Source organism: Pelophylax lessonae, assembly GCF_965119305.1.
Source record: "Pelophylax lessonae genome assembly, chromosome: 1".
Classification (NCBI taxonomy): domain Eukaryota; kingdom Metazoa; phylum Chordata; class Amphibia; order Anura; family Ranidae; genus Pelophylax; species Pelophylax lessonae.
The window spans coordinates 164,284,218-164,304,034 of NC_138768.1; the positions used below are offsets into that span (position 1 = coordinate 164,284,218).

The 19,817-nt window shown below is 43.1% G+C and overlaps 1 protein-coding gene across 2 annotated transcripts in view; it reads right to left on the reverse strand.

Moving 5' to 3' along the window:
* The window catches only part of ERAP1 (endoplasmic reticulum aminopeptidase 1), a 128,032-nt gene that overhangs the window by 57,266 nt on the left and 50,949 nt on the right, over nt 1–19,817 (reverse strand). Inside the window, exon 1 of one of the 2 annotated variants that reach the window (XM_082265639.1) lies at nt 1,347–1,531. The exons of the other annotated variant lie outside the window; for it this stretch is intronic. The gene's annotated coding sequence lies outside the window, so the exon portion shown is untranslated. Of the gene's footprint in view, nt 1–1,346; nt 1,532–19,817 lie in introns of those variants that run through there. 2 annotated transcript variants of the gene reach the window in all.

Genomic DNA, 19,817 nt, shown 5'->3' on the forward strand with positions numbered 1-19,817 from the left:
ACCCCTTCACTACCAGTGTAATTTTACAGTAACAGTGCATATGTATAGCACTGATTACTGTAGAAATGTCACTGGTAACCCCAAAAGTGTCAAAAATGTCAGTCAAGGGTCCGATCTGTCCGCCCCAATGTCGCAGTCCCGCAAAAAAAATCGTAGATCGCCGCCATTACGCGTTAAAAAACAACAAAAACCTTTCCCTTTGTTAGTAAATGCGATAACTTTTGCGCAAACCAATCAAAATACGTTTTGCAATTTTTTTTACCAAACATATGTAGCATAAAACAAATTGGCCGAAAATGTTAAAAAATTTTGATTTTTACATTTTTTTGGGGGGAATTTCATATAAAAAAAATGTGAAAAATATTGTTATTTTTGCAAAATTGACGCTCTTTTTTTGTTTATAGCGCATGATCAAAAAATCGCACAGGTGATCAAATACCACCAAAAGAAAGCTCTGTTTGTGGGGAAAAAAGGACGTCAAATTAGTTTAGGTACATCGTTGCACGACGGCGCAATTGTCCATTAAAATCACGCAGTGCCGAATCGCAAAATACCCCCTGGTCAGGAAGGGGGTAAAATCTTCCCGGGGCTTAAGTGGTTAAACCCATGCAATATATCTACATAATGAAAGTGCTGACTAACAAAACATTTCATAAAGACAAGCCGTTGCGGCCTACACAGAAATAAACTTTAAGTAACATACTGCTTCCTGTAAATTGGCCACACTGCAGGCATCTATGATAACTTTATTTATCTGATTCGTTTAGCAAAGAGCATGTTCTGCGTTTAGTAATGAAAACAAGAAGTACAGTTAATGTCCCCCTGATCTGCAGTAAACTGAAACGTAACTTACTGGATACTGAATATGACTGTGATTGCTCAATAAATCTGTCTTATTTCAATCAATTTTGTACGGCTGATGAAATTCAAAAAGCTTTATAGCGTTCCTAAAACCAAACCCTGACCCAGAGGGAGCTATTAGTGTAATGTGACCTATGAAGAATATACAAACTCCATGTAGATCCTGAGGACAAATGAACTGAGGAAAGTCACTCGTCAAGGAAAGAGTGTTTCCCACAAAGCAGTAGAGCTGTATATGATGATGATTTATCGTTGACACTTTTCGTTATAGAGATTGCACAACATTTTAGGACAGAACAGGAACACACTGAAGACCACCCACAGGGCCTCATGTTGTGATCAGACTGAAATGTTTCTTCTATATGCAAAATGAGAACTAAACGATATCTGACAACATTTAATAAATGATCGGCATGATAGGAAATGATTCTAACAGCTGTGACCGAGTCTTACAGTAACATGATCATCCAAGACATATAACATACCTGAATAGTAGAGGTCAGCAGGGAAGACGGATATTATAGTGTAGAACACTCACTCTGTAGACATAAAGGCCTTCACATTGCTCTGTAAAACACGAGCCACCATAGCACACAACACAGCTTCCTGAAACCCAGATTCAGCTCACTTTCACTTTCTCTTCCCAGCACAACCGTTGCTCCACATGATTGCTTTATTCAAATTAGAAGCTGCACTGGAACAAATGACACAGTCTTAAGCAGAAAATCCAACTCCACATCAAGCTGAAATTTTAATTATTCATAATTTAAGAAAGCTAAAGAGTAACTTTACTCCTCCAGGTTTCATTTTAATCTTACCTTGTCTGCCGGTGGGAGATGAAATAACACACTCATCCCCCCCAGGGAACCCAGCACTGCCTCATTGTCATCCATCGCACCGCTTGCTCTTTTGCATCTTAGCAGCCAGCCTCCGGATGACACTGCATTACACTGACCGCGCAGTGTCACATAGTTACATAGTTGTTGAGGTTGAATAAAGACAATAGTCCATACAGTTCAACCTGTGTAGGTGTGTGTGGCCGTAATCATTTCACACACCCCTGAATGTTTTGATCCTTGAGACGTACGTCCAAGAGTCTTTTAAAAGTAGCCATACTCCCCGCAGTTACTACCATTTGTGGTAGAGAATTCCACAGTCTTGTAGCCCTTACTGTAAAGAACCTCCTGCGTAGCCTGAGGTTAAAACACTTCTCCTCTTATCACATTGTATGGCCTTGTGATCTCATGCATTCCTTGCACCTGAATCGTTTTTTTTTAATAGTTTTTTTTTAGATCACCGTTGAGGTATTTGTATATCGCTATCATGTCCCCTCTCAGGCATCTCCTCTGAGGGAGAATAAATCAAGCGCTTGTAAGCGCTCTTCATAATTAAGGTCCTTCAATCCCCTAACTTCATTGACAGGGATGATGGTATAGCGCAAGTTGTCCCAACTCCTTGCAACACATCTGCCAGTAGCATACCACCAGCTGTAGACTATAGCCAGCAAATGTGGCTGCCCCATCTGCTGCAGTGGGAAAAAAAATACAGTCACTGCCACCCACATGCCCAGCATCTTAATGCAAGCTTGTCAAAACTGCTGGTTTTGAAGAAGGGGGCTGCCTAAGTGATACATTTCACATTCTTTTTAGTCCTCACCCAGAGCTCTCAGTTTCCTCCTCCGATCGGAAGTGTCTGCATCATATGGTGGACAATTATCTAGGAGTGAAAACAGAGAAGGAGAGCTTTCCATTTGACGATCCTCTAGGTAAGTGTTTCTCAACTCCGGTCCTCAGGGCACACTAACAGGTCAGGTTTGCAAGAAAACTGAAATACATCACAGGTGATATAATTTGCTGCTCAGTGATTGCAGTATTCTTGTCTGCATCTCCCCAAGGTAATACTTAAAACCTGGCCTGTTAGTGTGCCCTGAGGACCGGAGTTGAAAAACACTGCTCTAGGTTACTGGGTCATGAGAATAGACCACTGGCCAGAACTTGCTCAGTATGTAATTGAGCTGCCGGGCTGCCCTGCATCCAGCATGCTTTCCGAACCGGCATTCAGCGCTACTGGAGGTTTTGATACTGATTATAGAATGCATCTGTCCACAGACTCTGTGGATCGTCTGACATTAATTAAAATGAATCAGTCCTGGATTACCAGCAGATAAGAAGCCCCTGATGCCAATGTCACCGATTAAGTGTTTTTGGGATGTGGAACCTCTGCAAGACTTCTAGGCTGCCTAGTGTTGTGGGTGTTGATTTCATCTGAAATAATTTTTTTGGTGTAGGTTTCATGGGCACAATTAATACCCAAAGACCAATTTGTCCACACCTGTTTGACAGGTGCATTTCAACTTTTGACAGCAAGGCCAGTTCTTGCTTTCATCAAGAGTACCTCTATAGGGTTACAGTGTGAAGGCATCACAGACATCCAAAGACCAATTTTGTTTGACAGGAGCATATCATTTCCATTTTTGACAGCAAGGCCAATTCTTACTTTCATAAAAAAGTACCTCTATAGGGTTACGTTGTGTTTTTCTCTGTTGTCCATTGACAGACACAGCCTCATCTTCATGAGCTGTGTGGGTTATGCTGCCACCTGCAGGAGTAGTCTAGGCAGTATGTTAGTACAAAGTTTTTACATATACACGCCCACGGGGCTGTCCCTCCAGACATAACCCTCACAGACACAGCCCAGCACCATTAGTTTAGTTGCAAGCAGTGAATACAAAAAACCATCCCCTTCAGAGGGGTGGGTGCTGCGTCTGTCAATGGACAGAGAAAAAGATTTTACAGTAAGATCTTACAAAAATCTTATTTTCTCTATTGTCCACTGACAGACGCAGTCTCATCTTCATGAGCTGTGTGGGGACATCCCAAGCAGTATAGGCATGGGAAAAACGCAACCAGAAAGTAACGTAAACTCCAAAGGCTAAACCTAGCCAACTGGGCAACATGAAGCTCGACCAAAACAACATGAGCTCACCCTGGTAAATAACTACTAGGAGGATAAGAAAAATAACATTCTCTTATGAAACAGCAGCCTGCAAACCTTGCGGCCAAAAGAGGCATCCAAAGAAGCCAACAAATCCACCTTGCAAAATTTGGTAAAGATGTGCACAGACGACCAAGTCTTTGCCTTACAAACCTGTATGACCGAGGCCTGATGGCAAAAAGCCCAAGAGGCACTCAGCGCTCTAATAGAATGAGCCTTCACAGGTTAAGGAGGAACCTGACCCTTGAGTGAATAAGCCTGAAGAAACGTCTGCCTGATCGATCTCGAAATGGTCGCAGCGGATACAGTCAAACCTTTGCGAGAACCGTCCGTAAGGACAAAGAGAGAGTCCGATTTCCTAAAGGACTAGTAACCATCAGATAAACTCTTATCGCCCGAACCACATCCAGAGAGTGCAAGGCAATTTCCTTGGGATGTTTAGGGTAAGGACATAAGGAAGAAATCACAATGTCTTCATTAAGGTGAAAATCCGACACCACCTTAGGGAGAAAAGACGGTTTTTGCCGGAGGATCACTTTATTCCTATGGACTACCAAATAAGGCGAACGACAGGATAGCGCCGCCAACTCAGAGACTCTGCGAGCAGAAGTAATAGCCACTAGGAAGGCAACCTTCTTTGACAAAGAAAGCAGAGAAATCTCTCTGATATTCTCGAAAGGAGGCTTTTAAAGAACAGACAAAACCAGATTGAGATCCTATGGCGATAAAGGGGATCTCCTCGGAGGAGTCAGATGACGCACCCCCTTGATGAAAGCGCAAATCAAGCTATTAGTGGCCAATGGATGTTGGAAGTAAACAGCCAAGGTCGACACCTGGCCCTTGATAGTACCCAATGCCAAGCGCTGCTCAACCCCTTTCTGTAAAAATGCCAAAACCCTAGCTATAGAAAACAAGCGAGGGTGCAGCTGCAGCGATTCACACCATGAAATGTATTATTTCCACGTGCAATGATAAATCTTCCTGGAAGTCGACTAACTGGCCTTTAAAAGGGTAGGAAGTCTTCATGGAGGGTCTATGACCATTTTTACCAGGTCCGCGTACCAAGACCGCTGAGGCCAGTCTGGTGCCACCAGAACGACCAGAATGCATCCCATTGCCACCCAGCGAAGAAACCTCAGCAGGAGTACGAGCGGAGGGAAGGCATAAATCAGACGATACTGGCTCCGAGGAGCCACCAGAGCATCCCAAGACCTGGCCACAAACCGCTGAACTTTCCTGTTGAGGCGAGACGCAAACAGATCCAGCTCCGGAGTGCCCCACCGGGCACACAGAAGATGAAACATCTCCGGATGAAGGGACCATTCTCCTTGATCCAACACCTGACGACTCAGGTAATCCACTTGCCAATTCTCCACCCCCAGGATTGTGGACTGCGGAAAGAGCCGGGACATTCTGTTCCACCCAAAACAGAATCTCGGCCACATCCTTGGCCGCCAGGACACTCTTGGTGCCCCCTTGAAGATTGATGTAAGCCACAGCCGTATCCGAACCGGAGAGCCGCGTATCCGACCCGTCCATTGAAGCAGGAAGAGCTTGATTGCTCTCAGCTCCAGAATATTGATCGGCAAGGAAGACTCTTCCATCGCCCAAGACCCCTGGGCACAGAGCTTCCCCAGCACTCCACCCCAGCCTGACATGCTGGCATCCGTGGTGACCACCGTCCAAAACACTGGCAGGAAGAACTGGCACAAGGCAGGTGACCGGAGCCACCAAGAAAGGGCCGGCTTTGTAAGATTGCTCAAGCGAATCTTCTGGTCCAATGACTGAGGATCCTTGTTCCATTTTGCCAGAATCTCCTTTTGCAAAGGTCTTAAGTGAGACTGAGCAAAACGGGACTGCTTCGAAGGTCGAAACCATCAGACCCAGGGCCCTCATTCAAGCCCGCAAGGAGGACTGATTGGTCACCATCAGCAACCTGACTGCTTTTTGCAGTTTCTGAAGTTTGTTCAGGGGGAGAAAGACCCTTGCCAGAGCAGAGTCGAGAGTCAGCCCCAGATAAGTGACCCGTACTGATGGCGTCAGAGCAGATTTTTTGAAAATGATCGTCCACCCGAAGTCCTGAAGTGTTTGAATTGTGATAGAGATGTTGCACAACAGATCTGAGTGGGAGACTGCTCGCAACAGGAAATCATCTGGATATCCCACAATTGAGATACCTTGCCGACGTAACAAGGCCAGCACAGGGGCCAGGACCTTGGTAAATACTCTGGGAGCCGAGGCAAGACCAAAGGGTGAAGCCACAAATTGAAAGTGCTCCTTGGGGACATGGAGATATGCATCTTGGAGATCGATAGAAGCTAGAAAATCCCCTGATTCAATGATGCCACCACTGCCCGAATGGACTCCATTCAAAATGGTAATGGCTCCCTGCGTTTCATTTAAAGTCCCAAAATTCCCCCTCTTTTGTGCATGGCAATCCCCCCCTGCCTTTCATTTAAAGTCCCTGAATTCCCCCTCTTTTGTAGACGCATGGTAACCCCCCCCCCCCTGCGTTTCATTTAAAGTTACAAAATTCCCCCTCTTTTGCAGATGCATGGCAATCCCCCCCCCCCTGCGTTTCATTTCAAGTCCCAAAATCCCCCCTCTTTTGTGATTTTTGGTCCACGATACGCGTCAAGCTTATTGATGCTATGACTTCAATACCAAGTGTCTACTACTTGTATACTCCATGGAATGTTTATATGTTGGTTTTTATTAACCTGGACTTGGACACCACTTACCAGCTCTTATGTCTACTGAGTTATTTTATTCTGTAACATATTATGTCTTTACCAATTTGTACACCAATAAATGTTAATGTATATCCCTGCCAGCTTTGTCCTGCCTCTCATTCAAAGTCCCAAACCCTCTTTTATTTGACTCCATTCAAAACTTCTGCACCCACACAAAACGGTTCAGAGCTTTGAGATCTAGAATTGGGCGCACCTTGTCCTTCTTTATGGGCACCATGAACAGGTTTGAATAGAAACCTTGAAAGCGTTCCTGCTGAGGAACCGGCACAATCACCCCTTGAGCCAGGTAAGCTTGCACAGCCTCCGCAGATCCTTCAAACACTCTGGAGAAAGGCGAAGATTTGACTAAAAAAACCTGTCCCCTGGCTGGGACCAGAATTATCACTTGTACCCGGAACAAATCAGTTCGCGAACCAAATCGTCCTGAATGAAGGAAGTCTAGGGTTCCTGGAAGAAGGGCAGACGTCCCCCCCCCCCACCCCTGAGCCAGGTGAGGGCGCCCCTTCATGCTGAAGAGGACTTGTCAGTAGAACCGAACCGACCGGCCTTGGGCTTGCCCCATGCTTTTTAGCCCCTTCAGAAGCTCTGAATGGCTTACCTTTTTCTTGCGCCTCAGAGGCACGAAAAAAACGCTCATGAGCAGAAAAAGAGGGACCCCGCTTAGTACAGGGAGTCTTACTCTTGGATGATTGAGGAAGAAGAGTACTTTTCCTGCCAGTCAAGCCCTTGATCAACTCATCCAATGAGTCGCCAAACAAACACTCTCCAAGAAAGGGAGAGCTAGGGCTTTCTTAGAAGCTTGGTCAGCCGACCAGCTCTTCAGCCAAACCATGTGTCTCAGGGCAATGTCCACGGCAGAAACCCTGGCCACCAGGGAGCCGCATCCAGAGATGCATCACACAGGAACACCAGAGCCTGAATCACTTGGTCCAAAGGTTCCAGTTGTTCTGGAGGAACAGTCTCTGGGTCCAAAGACTCCCGCAAACCCCTAATCCATTCCGTCACCATCTGCGAGACTAAAACAGACACAAACACTGGTTTCAAAATGAAACCCACCAACATAGGAAGATGGCAGCAAAGGGATTCCACCCACCTGTCCACCAGATCCGTAAAAAAAGTGGGAAATCTTCCACAGGCACAAGAGTAGATTTGTTAAAATCTGGGGACAGGATGGTCCACTTTAGGTGGCACCGTCCAACGGTTGGAGACCTTTTCAGCAAAAGGATACCGGCGTTTATAGCGTTTTGGCACAACTAACACGTGCTTAACGTGCCACATTAGGTCATTCACAATATCGTGAAAAAAGTGTTGGAACAAGGGAAAACCTTGCCAGATTTCTGAGACTTCTGGGAGCCAAAAGCCACCCGCGTCCCTGCCAGCATGGGCTCATCAGCCAATTTTAAAGTGTCCCATAATGAAATAATCAGGGCTTCCACTAAAGTGCGTTCCCGTGCTGCGGCTGAACCTTTTCACCATCTCACTGCGAGGACAGTGACCCCTCAGGTAGGGGAGCATCCGGGGCAACCTCATCATCCTCCGATCAGAGGCCCCCTTCAAAGACGGAGAAGGCAGCGGTTGTTTTCGGGTGTCAACCTTTTTTATGACTAAATCAACTTTTGTTGCCAGGCTTTCCAGAGCTGCTGAAATCACGGCCAGCGACTGCGATTCGGACCGTCCGGGAATCGCACAGAGTGGGTCTGAGGGTGAATTCACAGTTTGAGACTCCATATTGCAAGTTGCAAAAAAACAGAGTACTGTCGCTTTAAGAAGCACCGATCGCGGTTCCCACCACCGATCGCAGCCATCTGCAGAGATTCCCTTTAAACTAAACTAACAGCAGAGTGTGCAGAGATATGTCCGCAGAGACCCCAGTACTGTATCACCTCAGAGAAAACGTCCTGATCATTCCAGCAGCATGCAGAAAGAGACAGGAAATGACCTCGGCCAGCAGCAGGAAACAGAGCACAGGAAGGGATCTTGCCTGAATGAAAGGTCACGCTGCTAAGTGCAGCACAAATGTTGCCCATACAGTTGCAATAGGAAGCTCAGGGAAAATGGCTGCCCCATACAAGTCTATGGGGAAAATACAACATTGCGCACACTTAAGATGGCGGCACCCACGGCGAGCCATGTGGCTAGGGACCGACACTATGAAGGCCTCAGGATCCACAACAGGAACCAGCAAGCCCAAGGTACCATGCCACCCCCCCCCCCAGGGCGCCAGGCACCCGAGACACATAGCCCCCCGCAGGAACAGGGGAGGGGGGGTAAGACACACAGACCAGGCACCGGGCAGGCCAGGGGGATCTTTCAGGAAGCATAATCCAATTATCCCCAAGAGAGGGCCCACATCCCCCAAAGGCCGGCAGGGGCAAGGGGGGCACATTTACTCACCATACCATGGACCGGGTGGGCTCCGCTCCGGGCAGACTGCCTCCCACCCGAAGTGGGAGTGCTGCCAGCCGAGGGGTACGCTGCGAATCAGGGAGTTCCAGGTCGTTGCATCCCGGTGAGGCATCCGCTCGCAGGCTCGTCCCCATCCGGAAAGGGGCACCGTCGTGGCTAGGCCTAATGCGGGACGACTATAACCTGCTCACGCTCGTAGGTCAGGCTGGGGGGACCATAAGGACCTAGATTATCCAGTACGAAGCCCCAGCTGGCCTTGTTGCTTGTAGATCACCAGGAAATTCTTCTCTGAACACTAGCTAGCAAGTGAGTAAAGAGAAATAAAAGAAAATATTTTGAAAAGAATACAAAAAACTGAGACCGGAGTCCCAGCAGGAAACCTAGGTCCTACTCCTTCTCTAGGCAGAAACAAACTGATGTGCTGGGCTGTGTCTGTGAGGGTTATGTCTGCAGAGACAGCCCCGTGGGCGTGTATATTTAAAAGCTTTGTACTAATGCACTGCCTAGACTACTATTACTCCTACTCCTGCAGATGGCAGCATAACCCACATAGCTCATGAAGATGATGAGGCTGCATCTGGTCAATGTATGCTAGAGAAATGTAATTTTTTTGGCTTTACAAATGAAATAATTTCTGCAGCAGCTTCTATACACAGTACAAATGTTCCACTTTGCAGGTAGACTAAGGGGACCCCCCAGAAACTATATTGAAAGGAATTTTTCATTTTTATTGTTATTTCTCATTTTCATGCTTTCACTTTAAGCATCAGTAAATCAATGCTCATTTAAAAATGATGTTTTTTACAAACTTTTTTTTCAATGATACGTGTCCCCCAGGACAGTATACAGACCCCCATAACCATTGTATGTCCAATTACTTGCATATAAGCCTTCAAAATGGGCACTTTTGATTTTATCAGTTCGGGTCCCATAGTTCAATGGGGTTCGGTATTTGGTTCGGAACTTTGCTAATGCCTGTGCAATCTTGATGTCTATGGACCTCAAGCCGCATCAAAGTCGGACCAAAGTAGTGCAGGGACTACTTTAAAGTCGCTGCCACTTGAAGTCGCACACCTCAGGAAATACCGCCATGGCTTACAGAAGATAGACTTAGAACTAAACTAGAGAAACTTAACATAAATAAATCACCGGGACCGGATGGCTTGCACCCGTGGGTTCTTAAGGAGCTCAGCCAGGTGATTGCCAGACCATTATTCTTTATCTTTAAGGATAGTTTACAGACGGGTATGGTGCTAGCTGATTGGAAAAAAGCCAACGTGGTACCAATATTTAAAAAGGGGCCGAGATATATCCCGGGTAACTATAGGCCGGTCAGCCTAACATCAGTAGTCTGCAAGATTTTTGAGGGGATGTTAAGGGACCACATACAAGACTTTAGTAATGAAAACGGTATTATTAGTAGTAATCAGCATGGATTCATGAAAAATCGTTCTTGCCAGACCAATCTATTACCCTTCTATGATGAAGTTAGCTGCCACCTAGATAAAGGTAAGCCTGTGGATGTGGTGTATCTGGACTTTGCAAAGGCCTTTGACACTGTTCCCCACAAACGCTTACGCAAACTGAGTACCTGGATAGAGAACTGGCTCCAGGGGAGGTTGCAAAGGGTGGTGATAAATGGGGAGTACTCAGATTGGGTGGGTGTGGAAAGCGGGGTCCCCCAGGGTTCTGTCCTGGGGCCAATCCGGTTTAATTTATTCATAAATGATCTAGAGGAGGGGATATCGAGTAAAATCTCGGTATTTGCGGATGATACTAAACTAAGCATGCCAATATCTTCTGGGCAGGATGTGGAAACCTTACAAGCGGACCTGAACAAAATAATGGGGTGGACAACTACATGGCAGATGAGGTTTATTTTTTTTTTTTTTTTTACTTTATTTTTATTTGCATTTAAAATTTAAGTTTACAACAGTATTTTTCCAATTAGGGTTCACATTTTACATGTTAATGTTATGTAGAAAAGAAATACAGTGATTCATATACTAAGATCTCGTAAATATTTTCCCCTTTTCCTCCCTCCCCCCCTTCCCAAAGTTCCTCCCCTTCTTGCCAACATCTTCCGTTCTACAGTGCCTCCCCATGGTAGATATGCTTAACTATTTATTTCAATATATTTAGTTGATTTTTTAAATTCTTTCCATTTTCCCCATTTTCTTTTCATGTTTATTGGAATTTCCTCTTGTGTGTTACATATATATTCCATATTAAAGTTGTTATTTATCTTTTTACACCATTCCTTTATTTTCGGGCTCTCCTTTTCTCTCCACTTTTTTGGTATGGTTCCCTTTGCTATATTCAGCAAAGTTGGTACAAGAGTCATATTATATTTTTTTAAAGGTATTATTGTTTTGTGAAAAAGGCAGACCCATGGATCGTTTGGTATTTTTATTCCAGTGATTTCTTCAATCAGTTGTCTAACTTCTAGCCAGAAATCTTTTATCTTGGGGCAATCCCAAAATAGATGGTACATTGTACCTATGTTGCCACAATCCCGCCAGCATTTGTCTATCTTGTTTGGTTGGTATTTATTTATTACTTCTGGAGTGATGTACCACCTAAGCAGACATTTATAATTTAATTCTGTTGTACTTACGTCTGTGGCTGTGGATCCGACCGCCCTTAGTACAGTCCCAAGTTCCTGTCCTTGCAAGTGTGTCCCAATTTCTTTTTCCCATTTTACTATATATGGAGGTTTTTCCAGACTGTGCCATTCCGTCAGCATTTTGTAGATTTGAGAAACTCCATGCCTTTGCGTGGAAGAATAACTCAGTTTCTCGATGTTATTAAGATTTTTATCCGACCTAATCGGCTGTGGTAATGAGCTGACAAAATGTCTCAGCTGGAGATATCTCCAATCATCTATTTTTATATTTTTATTTTCTTGTTTTAATTTCTGAAGTGTTTTTATGTGACCTTTGTGTAGGATATCTTTTAATTGAGTGTTCCCTATCCAATTTCCACCCTTTTCTTCTTTCCCTGGTGGGAAGTATTTAGTGCCATTTAATGCTATCATTGGTGAGTTGTATTCCCATTTCAATTGTTTGTTAATCCCATCCCATATTTTATAAACTACCTTTGTCAGTTCGTGTGCTCCCTGTATTTCCCTATATTTTGGTGGTATCCATATTGTTTTGTGTAAGTGATTATTATTTTGTGCACTTTCTATCTCTACCCATCTTTTTTCCCCCTTTTCTGTTTTTGTCCAGTCCACCATTCGTGTAATAATTACCGCCTTATAATACCTTTCTATATCTGGAGTTGCTAATCCTCCTTGTGTTTTACTTCTTGTAAGGATCTTGTACTGTATTCTGGGTTTTTTCCACTGCCATATATATTTTGTCAATAAAGTTCTTATTACCCTGAAGAAAGTTGCGGGGATGTTTATTGGTAACAAGGAGAAGGTGTATAAGATTTTTGGCAAGATAAACATCTTAACAACGTTATTTCTTCCGATCCATGAGATTTGACCATTTGATTTCTTTCTTATATCTGTTTTTATTTCGTTCAATAACGGTATATAGTTAGCTTGGTATAATTTTCCAGTTTGTGGTGTTAAATATATCCCTAAGTATTTTAATTTTTCTTTTGTCCACGTATATGGGAAGTATGTTTTTATTGTTTGTTCTTCCTGGATATTTAACCTTATATTCAAAATCTCTGATTTTATTGGGTTTATTTTAAAGTTTGACAACTTTCCATACTCTTTTAACTCCTTTTGAATGTTTGGAAGAGTAATCCTTGGATTTGTAACGATAAATAATAAATCGTCCGCATATGCTGCGATTTTGTGTTCGTCTTGGTTTACCGTTACTCCTTTTATGTCTTTATTTTGTCTAATTTTTGCCAATAATGGTTCCAGGGTTAGTACGAACAATAGGGGTGATAAGGGACACCCCTGTCTCGTCCCATTACTCATTCCAAATTTCTCTGATAAGCTTCCGTTTATTTTAATTTTTGCCGTAGGGTTATTATATAGTGCCTCTATCCATTGCCTCATTCTTGACCCAATCCCTAAATTTTTTATGGTTTCTTTCATGAAGTCCCAATCCACCCTATCAAAAGCCTTTTCGGCATCAATTGATAACAGGATGGAGGGGACCTCATATTTTTTTGTTTTTTGTAACAGGAGTAGGGTACGAATCACATTATCCTTCCCTTCTCTGCCTGGAACGAATCCAGTTTGGTCCGGATGGATCCACATTTTTAGTAACTCTTTTAGTCTTGTTGCCAAGATTTTCGCAAATAATTTTGTGTCTGCGTTTAACAACGCAATTGGCCTATAACTAGAACAGAGGGTTTGATCTTTCCCTTCTTTCGGTATTACCGTAATGTATGCCATTAGAGATTCTTCTCTTAGGTCTTCCTTACCTATTTTATTCAAATATTTTTGCATTTTTGGAATTAATATTTCTTTGAATCTTTTATAGTACTTTATTGTGTATCCATCCGGACCTGGACTCCTTCCATTTTGAGTAGTTTTTAATGCTTCTCTTATTTCATTTTCCGTAATTGGAGCTTCAAGAAGTTCCAATTTGTCTTCTGGAATTTTAGGCAGATCTGCTTCCTTAATATATTTTTGGATATTTATTATTTTTTCCTGTCTTATTTTCGGGGTTTCTTCCTTTCGGACATTGTATAAAGCGCTATAAAATGGCGGCATGAAAGGCTTTAGCTATTCCTGTGGTTGAGTTGATTATTTCGTTTTTACTGTTTTTGATTTTTTCTATGTAATTTTTTGATTTTTTCCTCATCAGTAATCTCGCTAGGGATCTTCCTGGTTTATTTCCAAATTTGTATCTGTATCTAGCTATCTTATTGAAATGGTTTCTAGATTCCTCTTCCAATAGATCTTTTAATTCATCTCTTTTTATTATAAGGTTTTTCTCTATTTCTTTTTTAAATTCTTTTTTATGTTTTTGTTCTAGATCGTATATTTCTTTTATAAGTGTATTAATTTGATTAGTCCTCTCTTTCTTTTTTCTTGACGCACTGGATATTAATATTCCTCGGATATAAGCTTTGTGTGCTTCCCAGAGTGTAGCAGATGCTATTTCTGGTGTGTCGTTCTTTTGAAAATAAAACTCTAGTTCTTTTTCTATTCTATTTCCTATTTCTTCCTCTAAAATTAGTTCTTCATTTAACCTCCATGTTCCCATACTTTTGTGGTGGATCGGTGTCTTAATTGTTAAAATTAGGGGTGCGTGGTCTGACAATGTGATTGTGCCTATTTCTGTACTTTCTATAAATTCTAGTAGACGATGGTCAATAAAAAAATAGTCCAGTCTTGAGTACATCGAGTGTATTGAGGAGTAATAAGTGTAATCTCTTTTTTTTGGATGTTGAATCCTCCATGCATCTACTAGTTGGTTCTGATGTAGTTTTTTCCTTATTTTTCTTAGTTTTTGTTCTCCCAGCATCCTTACACCCGATGTACTGTCGACACTTGGGTCAATACAAAAATTTATATCCCCTGCCATTATCACATAGCCTTTTTTAAAGCTCTCTAAGTCATATAGGATTCTCCCCAGATATTCACTTGGTTTTTTGTTTGGATTGTAGATATTGGCTAATGTCAACTCCATCCCCCTTATTTGACCCTTAAGAAAAATATATCGGCCATTCGGATCTGTTTTCATTTCTTCTAGGGAGAATTCTATATTTCTTGCTATTCCTATTGCTACCCCTCTTGCACGCTCTATTGGTGAGTCCCCATAGTACCATTTAGGAAAGTGTTTGGAAAAAAGTTTTATATTCGAGTGGAGATAAATATGCGTTTCCTGCAGAAAAGCTATATTTGCTGCTTCTCTCCTCAACTCTTCCAATATTTTATATCTTTTTATATGGGAATTTAATCCTCTTACATTATATGTTATTATTTTTAGTTGTTCATCTTTCATTTTTATCTTTTCTGCTCGGGCCAGCTCCTCCTTGAACACGGAAGCGCTGGATCGATTTAAATTCCGCTAACAGCATTCTACCCATGTTGTTGGACTGACAAACTTTTAAAATTTCTTTTCCTTTTAGGCAGTGGGGAGTTTCCCTATCTCTACCCCTCCTCCCATCCCTCCCCCTCCCCACCTCCCCCCCCCCCCCGCCTCCATCCCTCTCCGTCTCATATTGATATTCTTTTGATCAACTTTTGATCTTAGGGTATTTAGTTGTTTCTTTGGGTCATTCTCCCTGATACCCATTTTCTTTTGGGGTGGTGCTCTAATGGATTAGCACGTTCTATCTCCTTCCTCAATTGGAAGGACATTCCGGCCTTTGGGGGGGCTATCCTATTTCCTTTATATAGCTTATCTCCCTTCCCCTCCCTCCCTCTCCCTCACCTTCCTTCCACCCCCCAGCCCCTCCTCCCTCCCTCAGTCCTCCCACGCAGTTCATGTCAGTACATGGATAAGAGAGAACCTCACAGAGTATGTCAGGAAGGGGGAAGAAAAAAAAAAAAAACAACCCCCTATATATATATATTTACGTCCTACTCTGCAAAGTTCTCTCCAAGCTTTCATTATTTAGGTAATATTTCCGCATTTTTTATCTTTTGTTCTTTCTAGCTAATGTCCATTGCTGTTCTTCCGTCTGTGAGTTTCTTCGTGGTTCTTCTCCTTTGTCATTTTCATACCATCCGGGCATATTTGGCTCTTGTATATCTAGTTTTTTGCAAAATTCTTGAGTTTCCTCTGGAAAAGTGAGTTTTGCTAATCGTCCATCTCTTTTTCCTATTAGGCTAGCTGGAAACCCCCAATTGTATCTAATTCCTTGTTTTTGCATCTCTTCTGTCAATGGCTTTAAAATTCTTCTCCTCCTCAATGTTTCCGGTGCTAAGTCTGTAAATATCTGTATCTTGTCATTTTCTGTATTTCCTGTATTTATTAATGATTTATTCTTCTTTAAGTTTTCCCATATTTGTGCTTTGTCTGTATAATTTTGAAACCTGATTATCACATCTCTAGGTGATTCTGCTGGGATTCCTGTCGGTTTTCTTATGCGATGGACTCTTTCAATCAGCAATTGATCTTCTTCCCCTCTACCTAATACTGGGTTTAAGATTTTTGAAGTTTATCTCCCAAGTTTTCTTCCTGTGATGTTTCCCTTAAGGCCCGTACACACGTACCGATCGTCGGCATACAAACGTCGGTGGACGAAGGATCTGCCGATTGTACGCGTGTTAGTATGGTGCCTCCGACAGATGTTTGCGCACAATCCGCGGACAAAAGTCTTTCTTGCAAACATGAAAATTTTTGTATGCCGACACCAGAACGGACGATTGTTCGCCTGTCAGTACAGAATTCGGCCGACACACAGCTACAAATCCCAACACGCATGATCAAACCAAATGAGTTCCCGGAAGAATTTTCTCTAGTAAACTCAACATTTTATTCAGAAAGAACTTTCGGCTCGCGGAAGTCCAAGAAATAGGTGAAATGCGGAGCACATGCTCATCTTGATAAATGTGAGAAGAAGGAAGATGCTGCTCATAATGCCATACTTTTCTAATAAAAAGGCATGTGTTCTGTTATGATGAAGATAATGTTTGTCTATTCTATCTGTTCTATCAAATTTTATAATTAAATAATTTGAACTCTTCACCATTATTTTTGTATTTTCACACCAAAGATCTAACTATTGATATGACCCTTTATTCTTGTATGAATTAATGTCTAAAACATATTTTTCAGGTTATGTACAATATTAAACATGTTAACAAATTCAGATAGGCCATTTTTTATTTTCATTTTCTTTATTTTTTGGATCTCAGCAAAAAAAAAACAAAGTAAACATCAATACTTTCCGTATAATAAACTAAACATAAAAAAGTTCCATTTGGACAAAATTAAACTAGAAACTGGCAAACAGGGGTAAAATAAATAATAGGGGGTTACAAAAATTAAAGTTGCTGGTAACTGAAATCAGGTTGCCATGAGGGCAGGTTTGGATCCTGCTGGCCATATTGCCACTGGCCATGTGGCATTTGGCGAGGTGGTGGGTGTTGTGGAGGTGGAGGTGGAGGTGGAGGGCACGGGTGCTCCTGGCATGCATGGCTGTGCTCAGTAAGTATGCCGTTTTCAGCCTTTTGCAGCACATCGAGTATGATTTTTCTGGCATACTGACACTGCCTGGGGTCCACCTTATCCAAAATTTTTGCCGTCATGTTGCCGAAGGACTCATTGGCCTCCGGTTTCCGACGTAGGGCTATGGTGGCCTCCTGGATAAACTCGTCGGTGATGTCATCCACGTGCTTCCTCTTTTGCCTCCGTTTGGCAGGAGGAGGTGGTGGTGGAAATAGTTCCACAGGCTCCTCAGGCTCCACAGGCTCCCCAGGCTCCTGGCTGCAACCTGGCTCCTCCTCAGTGACACTTCCCTGTTGATGAAATGAACAATTGATTAGAATGTTATAGTGTATATAAAAAGTCATGTTTGTTATATTATTGTGAACAAATAGCAGACTTTACATACAGTGGCGTATCTAGGGTCTCCAGTGCCCTTGTTGAGGAGCTGTATTTGGCAACAACCCCCCCCCCCCCCCCAAGATCAATGTAAAACTGTAACCCACCCCCCCCAAAAAAAATTAAAGGGCATTAAAAGTTTCTAATTTGCCCCTTGTTTGCCCAGTGTAGAGCTCTCTAGTGGGCAATCATTGTCTCAGGTGTGAAAAAGAAAGAGAGGGTTGAGAGATAGAGAGAGGGAGAGAAAGAGGGGGTGTGAGAGAGAGAGGAGGGGGTTGCAGAGAGAGAGGGGCCTGAACTTGCAGAGGGCTTGATGTAGGGCATTGAGGGTGAAGCAGTGCAGGGAAACATGAATAAGGGAGCCACCTGCCTTGCTGACCCACAGTGAGAGACCAGAGACATGGAAGCAAGGATGGATGGATCATTTGCAGGAGCTGTTAGTTTTGTATTAAAAAAGGTTGAGCCAGAGGAATGCTGAGGCTACAGCAGTGTTTGTTAGGACCAGAGGTGTGCTGGGGATGCAGCAGTGTTTGTAAGACCGGAGGGGTGCTGGGGATGCAGTGAGAGGCAGTCTCAGTCTCCTGGTCTTTTGGCTCAGCTGCTCTCAATGTTTTACACCTGCATGAAGCAGCTCTCAATGTTTTACACCTGCATGAAGCAGCTCTCAATGTTTTACACCTGCATGAAGCAGCTCTCAATGTTTTACACCTGCATGAAGCTGCTCTCAATGTTTTACACCTGCATGAATCCGCCTGCAAACTGGGGGTTCTGGGGTGTGCAGGCTGAGTGGATTGTTAAAATAAACAATAAAACAATGCCAATGTTTTTGTGACCCACCCCCCTTGGCCTGCGCCCCTGGCGGTTGCCTGTCATGCCAACCCCTTGCTATGCCCGTTTACATAAAGGGTCAATTATGGTTTAGCTTATAATTTTGTTACATGATTAAATTTTAGCAGACAATATATTGTGAAATGCCATACCTGAGTAAAACTCTCCTCCAGGAAATCCTCATCCTGGCTTGGATCTACAGACACTGAGCCCTCTGCCGAAGTAGAAGGCAGTGTTGAAATTGACGGCCTGGATTCCATGGTGTCTGCCAGGAACCGCATGTTATCATAATACCACAGCCGTGGTACATATACATTCCGTGCCCCTGCTCCAGACTGGGTGGACTCCTCTATTTTTTTTAACTCCCGCCTGTAGGCAGTGCGAATACTGTTTATTTTTTTGCGGATATAAGTGAAATTTGCCCCAGGACAGACGGGCTTGTAGAAGGCCACCAAATGTTCCATGGCCTGTTTTCTGAGTTTTCTATTTTTATAATCTGCGGACTTGACTTGCCACAAACACGGGAGTTGCCTGAATTCATCAATGAAACTGATGAGAAAGTTGTGGGTGGTGAAATTGTCCACCATATTGCAGGACAGTATATGCCTGCAAGACACAAAACAACACAAAACATATTAAAATAGCATGTATTTTGGCACATAATAAAGATATTCCTAATAAAAGCTGTATAGGGCCCAAAACACACACTTTCTATTAAAAGAGTCGTACCTTTGTTTGTGGGGAAAAGTCGTGATTCGCCGCTCGATCGTGCTCCAACTCTCGATATGTCCGCTAGCGAATCGTCGGCCGAACGATCTGGCGTCCTTTAAATACAGCGCAGGCGTCAACTCCTCCTCCAGTGGCGGGCTTGTGCAGGGGTGTGTACGTGCCGAAGATCAGGCCTACATGCGACACTCACACCTGAAGCAGAGGAACAATCTTTTAATCAAGAAGAATGTCTGAAAGATCTCAGAGTTCATCAAGTGGGGGCCGAAGTGATTGGGCCACCAGAAAATCAAGGGCTACACCCATGTCAAAGCCAGAAATGGTGGAGATGGTCTCCATTTTAGAAAAAATGGATTATGATGGCAAGTTGGCTAATTACGAGCGGCCCAATGCCAGGAAAGATGGCATCATGGATAAGGTGGTGGCCTGTTTGGTAAAAAAATTCGGTGTGGAGCGATCGAAAGATCAGATTCGGAAACGGTGGTCTGACCTCAAACACCGTGAGCAGGATCAGCTTTCCCAAATCCATCGGATTTTGAAAAAAAGTAAGTTTTATTTTTTCTTTATTTTTTTAATCATGCAATATGTTTTTTATAATTTGGTGTATGTTGTATTAACATGTCTAGATTATAATGTCTATGTAAAAAGTTAGATTACTCATTTTAGTTGTCATGTCGTGATTTGATCGATCTATTGTTGATGTTTTAGTATATGACATTAAAAGTCAGGAAGCCATAGTTAAAAATATATGTATTGTGTTGCAACGAACGTTCTTTCC